Here is a 7,363-nt window from a genome sequence, read left to right on the forward strand (position 1 = left end):
GCTCCAAGGAACAGCTTGTTGTCTCTCCAAATATTGACACTATTTCACATCATTCACCCTCCAAATACACCTTATTTTAAGAAATCCAGCACATACATTATACCTTGTCAAGTCGGTGATGTTGGAGGCTAATTGGTTTGATGCCAACATTTGGCAGGATCAAAAAAATTGACGGCTAATATATTAGCCACTAGTCACGTCAATTTTGACGGCTCGTATCAATTTGGGAGCATCTTTAGAAAGCTATTGCAGACCAAGATATGAGCGTGAAACAATCTGACACAAGAATATTTACTACAGTTGTACTGGTCCGGGGAAGCAGAACATACCGAAACTGCCTCCCGGGTTGCTCGGTCGAGCGACTCCGGAGGCCACCCCGCCGCCAGCAGAAAGCGCCTCCACCGCCGCTCCAACCCATCCGCCGCCGCCGGTGGAGGCCGTTAGGGCTGACGGCGGCGGCGGGCGTTCCCGTCCCTTACCCCCTTGCCCTTCCCTCCCCATCTCTCCATTGCCTTGTCAGGCACCATTGCTGATCTGCGCCGCACGCGTCAGATCCCCTGATGTGGTTCGTCCTGATCGGTGATGTAGGCTCCTCCTAGCGGCGGATTTGGCCGGCGCGTCTCGGTCCGTGAAGGGCTGCGGACTGCAACCATCGGTGTCCGCTCTCTAATCCAAGGTTGGCAATGGTGTGCTCTTTTACTCGGCTGCGAGCTTTAGCATGGCAGTGCAGCACCGGGGAAGGCCAAAAAGGCTACAGCGGTCCGGGGCGTCGTGCATGGGCGCTTATTTTGCCCTTTCAGGTCGCAGATCCGACGGGCTAGTCCCCTGATCATGGTCGGCTGCTGCAGGGATGGCGCTTGGTATTGACCGCTTCAGTGGAGATAGGCTGGGGCCGTGGGTGCTACAGCCCGCGGGCTGCGGTGCTCTGGTTCTTGACCAGCAAACAGATCAGTCCTTCGTGCTCTAGATCTGGTCACCTGTGCCGACAGGTCTTGGAAGGGATCTCTCCAGTAAGGTTGCAGTCTACGGTGAGGAGCTTTGGAATCAGTGTTGGTCATGGTAACCACTTCGGCCAACTGCAGCGACCTTCTTGTTGATTGCGATGACCATTGAGAGTTCTTTGTGAGGGTTACCCTCTTCAGATCCAGTGGTTGCCTTCAGAGGTGAGATGCAGTCTATAATTGACGGCTTGACGCAAAGGATATGGTTGTGCAGTGGCAGCGGCGGAGTTTCTAACCCAGCGCATGCAACTGTTAGGATTGTGGAAAAGTGGTGGCGACAACATGCAATTGACTCCGATGATGGTACTTCTCAAGTACCCGGTCTCGAGCTCCGGGATGAAAACCTAGGTCTGACCCGAGTTGGCTATACCTGGCAATGGCGATGTTTTTGCGTCGTTATCTTGTTGAAGACGTTGCTCGGATATGCTCAGATTGGTTCTTCAGGGTGAAAACCTAGACTCCGGCCTTTGGTGGTTGGATCCGGTAACGGCGGTGCTCGAGCACCGCTCCCTTCCAGAAGGCGTTGTTGTTGAAGAAACTCGTTGTCCTTGTGGTGTCATGAGATAGTTGGTGTGGATATGGTCTTTGTTATAGTTTGTTGATGGAAGATTTGGTCGTTTTGGGGTTTCTTCTTTTTCCTAGCTTAGGCATAGCTTTGGTCTTATGACTTTGCTATTTGTCGGTGAGTTTTTTGTGTGTGTGCGTGTTATTGATGGTTGTGTGCATCCTAGTTATGCAGAGGCCGGGTGTGTGCTCATTATGTTTGTATTCACTTGATGCTCCATTTTGAGTTAATAAAATTCACCCTTTGTTGAAAAAAAAAGTAAGTATAGGATGTTTTATTCAAGAAGAAGGTCAATCCGTCATGCACAGGACTAACAGCAGTTGTTGTAATATCTGTGAGAGATTTCGACTGTACTGTGTTCAAAAGAAAATATCGGATCATGCTTCCAAGCATTAAGTTAAGAAGAAAACTAGAACTCACAGTTTTGTAGACAAGATACGAGCGAGGGACATTCTGACACAAGAGTAAAATTCACTATACAACAGTCCGGCAAGCTACGTCAATCACAGAGACGGGGTGTGTGCATGCAACACCTACAAAGAGCAGACAAACCAGGGGAAACTTTTCACCAAGGACACAGCTGACCTACACCCTCGACAAATCAAACAGGGCTTCCACAAAACTACGAGGCGGCAGAAACAGATTAAGAACGGCACCGACAAAAACAAGTTACAACACTGCGTTTCCAAGCTGCCTAGAGCTGAACGCAACAGGCATTGTGATTGACAACGGAGCAAAAACCCTAGGACGTGCGAGCCAACTAGCCCTACTGGAACCTGGACGGCGTAGTGGCAGCGGTGCTGCTGTTGCCATCGTAGCAGCTGCTATGGCCTGATTCTGTCACCGGCTTCCTTGATTTCTCCAGGGGACTGCCTTGGCACGGCCGCAGAGTCCGACGATCCTGTGATCACACGGACAAAAAAAACCATCAATTTAAGTGGTCAGAAGTCGAGTTTCAGGCGTAAGTCTCTGAATCTACGGATGAGATGCAGAATGACAGTACGATAGCAGAAACATACTCGAGGAATCTGCATTACATAAACAGCATCGGATCAAGTCACCAAAGACTAGTTCAGGGCCCCAGTTATAATTTAAATCTGATAAAAATAACCATGGCGACATGGTGATCTCGAGGTCATCAACAGTTCTTTTTCGAGATGACAGACAGAGTAATAAACATCCCCAACGGCAGTTCAGAGAGCAGAGTCAGGTAACATGGTGATAACTTAACTAATCTCGAGGAATCTGCAATGAAGGCTTGGTCCAAGGTCAGACATGAAACTAGTGATCAGGGCCGGCACTCTGCTATTCTAAACCCTGATGCACCTGCCCTGTCCGTTTCTCCGGACTCAGATGCAGCGGTGTCCACTTTAAAAATCATCAGGCATTTACACACCGATTAGTATAACTGGCACACATTTTTTACGACGGTAGCCCGGCAATTGCGTGGAATCTGACATACTAGTATGTAACGTGGAATTGACTTGGTTATCCAAAAAAATACGTTGGTATGAACAAATGAGCAATGAGATTGGCTTGATAATAAAGAGGTAAAAGAAGCAGCGAGGCTCACTTCTCGGTAGGGGAAGTCGTCGACCTCGAGCATGTGGATGGCATGCCCCATCTTGGGCCGCTTCTGCGAGTCGGGATCCACGCACCTCAGCGCCACCAGGAGCGCCTTCTTCAGGGCCTTGGAGGTCGGCTTCTCCGGCAGTTTCGGGTCCAGAACGGCCTCGTAGTCCCTGTTGCTCACCATCTTCTTCAGCCACTCCACCAGATTCACCTGAAGAGAGATGCGCCCACACACGCTATGGTTGAGCTGATTCTGTCTGCATGACAGGCCAAAACAGACACTTGCAGAGCTAGCCTACCTCCGTGGGAGGCCTAGCGTAGTCGACCGGGCATCGGCCGGAGATGATCTCCATGATGAGCACCCCGAAGCTGTACACGTCCTCCTCTCGTTCAGCATGCCGGTGCTCGCGTACTCCGGCGCCACGTAGCTGCCAAAAAAGAGCAGAGGGACATAATTCAAATTCAGACACAACTCGCATTTTGCAATGTACTACTACACCGATGGATGCAGTTCAGGTGCTGAGAAGAAGAAGGGTAGTACCCAAATGTTCCCATGACTCTGGTGGTGACGTAGTTGCTGTCGGAGCCGAGGAGCTTGGCGAGGCCGAAGTCGGAGACCTTGGAGTTCCACCGCTTGTCCAGCAGTATGTTGCTGGACTTGATGTCCCTGTGCACCACCTTGGGCTCCAGCCCCTCGTGCAGGTACGTGATCCTGAAACCAAACCAGATCGCAGTACTCAGGCTCGCCGTTAACCAACCGATCAACGCCGCCGGACTCCGGCAATCAAACCAGATTGGTAGTTCACCCACCCTTTGGCTGTCCCGAGCACGATGTCCATCCGGGCGTCCCAGGAGAGCGGGCTGACGGGCCCGACGTCGCCGTGAAGCCACTGCTCCAGGTTGCCATTGTCGACGTACTCGTACACCAGGATCCTGAGACCACAAGCAAGTGGCAAGTGGCAAGTGGCAAGTGGCAAGTGTCAAGTGCTGCGCGGTAGGTGAGATTGAGAGGAATACGTAGGCACAACACAAAGACGATGCGTGCATGTGGTGAGGAGGCTCTCAGTTGAGTTGGGTACCGTACCGGTGCGCTCCCTCAACGCAGTAGCCCAGCAGCCGGACCAGGTTCTTGTGGCGGACGCGGCCGATCGCCTCCACCTCCACCGTGAACTCCCTCTCCGCCTGCCCCCTGCGCCGGTCAGCGACATGCGCCAAAAACACAAAGGCAAACTTGTCACGGAGCTAGCCACGCACATGCGGACGGGAATAAAATGGGACGCGCGCTCTGCTCTGCTTTGTGCGCACGCACCTGTTGTTGAGGAGATTCTTGACGGCGACCTGGCGGCCGTCGGCAAAGACGCCGAGGTAGACGATGCCGTAGCCGCCCTCGCCGACGACGCGGTCGGGGGCGAAGCCGGCCGTGGCCTCGTCCAGCTCCCGGAGCGTGTACCAGTGGCCCCACCCGAGGTGCGACACCTCGGGCCCCACCCCCACGGACGACGCCGGGTCGGACTGCACGGACCCGGCCTCCGCGTCCGCCGCCACCATGCGCCGGTCCTTGCCGGCCTCGATGTGCACGCGCTGCGACCCGTGCGCCACGCTGCCGCACAGCGAGTCGCCGCCGTCCTTGCTGCCGTCCTTGAGGTACGCGGCGCCCATCTCGAGGTAGTGGCGGAGGGAGCCCACGTGGACGGCCACCTCCTGGATCTCCTTGGACACCGGCGGGATGGTCGCGGGCGACAGCGGCGCCGGCGCCGCGGCCGCCGTCTTCCCCTTGGGACGGCGCCGCCGCGCCGCCACGGCGAGGTGGACCGAGATGAGCGCGAGGAGGAGCAGGAAGGCGGCGCCGACCGCGAGGCCGACGAGCACCCAGAGGCGCAGCCCCAGCACCGGCGTCCTGCGCGACAGCTCGTTGGTCAGCAGCGGCGGGGGAGGCGGCGACGACGACATTGCGCGCGCGCTCCGTTCACGCCCGGCCATCTCCGCTCACGCCCGGCGCTGCTCCCCCTCCCCTACCAAGCCACACCCTCCTAGTCCTATGCCAGCCACCACCGCATGCCAATCGTGCCGCCGCTGCCGGTGCGACGCTGCATATAGCGGGAGGCGGGGAGGACCGAGTGAGTGTGAGCAAGTGAGACTGTGAGAGCACGACGACGAGCAGGGACGAGAGTGTAGGTAGCTCGCTCGGGGTGGACCGTGGGCGGTTTCTGTGGGCCCGAGGGGGCGCTGGGCACGGAAGGTTGTCCGTTTCTGTGCCACGGGACCCACTGGCAGGTGAAGCCTCGGTTAATCTGACACGGAGTTTGGTGTATAGCAGTAACAAAAGGCTCACAAGTCACAAGTCAGAAGCGAAGGGATCTGAGAGTAATTAAAGTCGTGATCAAGTCCTGCGATCCGGCTGATGCGTACAGTACCCTCTGTCTTGTCTGTACTACTACGTCTCATCGGCATTATCTCTGTGGGGTGTGTACTCGACGAACACGTGCATTTCACCATCGGTGTCTCCAGCTCGATCTGGACCGTGGATTGAGGAGATCGGGTGGGTGGCAAGGGGCTTAGGGGCATCGTGCCGTCCCCCGGTCCAAAACCAGACGCAGAGCAGTTGTTGAGGGGAATCTCCGGCCCTGCTTCGTATGCCTAGCTTAGGGGAAGTGTTCACTGCTTGCTTGAGTAGGGAGAAAAATGTCTGGTGTTTTCCATTAGCAAAAGGTTTCATTTCCTGCGGTAGCACCAAAAGTTTCGCCTGTTCACCTCCTCTTGTTCTCTTGCTTCAAAGGAGCTGATCGTGACAATGGTATTTGCACAAATTTAGCATTGTTCTAAATTAGGAGTACTCTGCCTGTCATTCGTCCTCTTCTCCTCTCCCATCTCTGCATTTTCCCCTCCGGGAGGGTGTAATTAAGTCGTGCTGATAATCTACACTACTCCGCTGCCGACCAATTAAATGGGGTTTCCCGTCTAGTAAGCCAGTAAACAAAACAAAATTCAAACGGAGACATTAAGACAAGAGGACAAGTTACACTTGTTGCACAAAGTTGACACGCCCAGTATAAAACGGCACTCCCACTTCCTCCGGAGCAAAAACAAATCGCCAAGCATCGGCTCTGTTTATATACAATCCTGCTATCTAATCCACCAATAGGGAACGTGTGTGGGTGTGCGCATGTGACGGTGCAATGCACCGAGCGAGGGAGAGTACGAGCACTGGCATCTGGCAATGGAAAACAGTTGGTGCCCTTTTTTTTCTATACATGGACAAACCCTTTATCCCACGCTGCAAATCATTGAGATGCCAAAGAATAGCAAAAAAAACGTACATGCGCACTCCATTTTCTACTCGTCTTATCCCCTTTTCCCCTCCTCGCAAAAGAGCCCCGACCATCCATCCATGCGCCAGCGAGCAAAGCGCGAGGCCGCGGCTACCGACAGTTTTGTTTGCAATGCATGCACATGCACATATGGTCTCCGTTTGATGCCAAGTGAAAATGAGTCGCTCTGGGAGGCCCGCCCGAGGTGGCCGCCTTCTTTCCAGCGTGCCATATATGCGTGACTCCCGAACTGAACCCCTCACGCATCCGTCTGCTCGCGTCCCGCGCGGTGGCTGCCCAACGGACGACGTGATGAGGCACGCAACGGAGTCCGCGTGTCGTGTGTGCTGCTCCGTAAGATTCAGTGTGTTGCGGACGAAGAAGATGGGAGGCTGGCCAGCAATGAGCGGCAGCATTTGCGCAAAGTTGTTGTATTTCCAGCTAGGCTGCATGGGCCGGTCGACTCGATCTACGCGAATCAGTTCGTCTCTTCTCGGAGGCATCCGGCGCTGTTCCGTAAACTGAAAAGCGTGTCGCTCCCTTCCCTACCCAACCCAACGTGGACTACAAAAAATGTTGTTTGCTACGTACGCATGTAGGAGTAGTTGTTAGCTGAGCTTGCAGAATGAACACATGTACTATGTTTTTGCTTAGATGAATTATGTATATGCATGTATCACGATTCACGACCCCTGCATGCATTTATCACCAACGTATGTAAGGACCTCTGATTGATTGATTACGTTACGGTTTTCTGTCCTTTTCGCGGCTGCAATGCAAAAGCTACGCACGCAATCGAATCGCGACGCGCGTGCAGTCGCTGTTACTAACATGCAGGCGCGATGGATCTACGAAACGAGCAAGATGCCGAGTAATTATGAGGAGAGGACTCACTAGACCGACCGTCTCTAGCGTCT

The 7,363-nt window shown here is 54.2% G+C and overlaps 1 pseudogene; it reads right to left on the reverse strand.

Annotated features, from left to right (window-relative positions):
- Positions 1–2,036: 2,036 nt before the first annotated feature.
- On the reverse strand, positions 2,037–5,344 carry LOC119345437 (annotated as a pseudogene).
- Positions 5,345–7,363: the final 2,019 nt, after the last annotated feature.

Source organism: Triticum dicoccoides, chromosome 1B (genome assembly GCF_002162155.2).
Source record: "Triticum dicoccoides isolate Atlit2015 ecotype Zavitan chromosome 1B, WEW_v2.0, whole genome shotgun sequence".
NCBI classification, from domain to species: Eukaryota; Viridiplantae; Streptophyta; class Magnoliopsida; order Poales; family Poaceae; genus Triticum; species Triticum dicoccoides.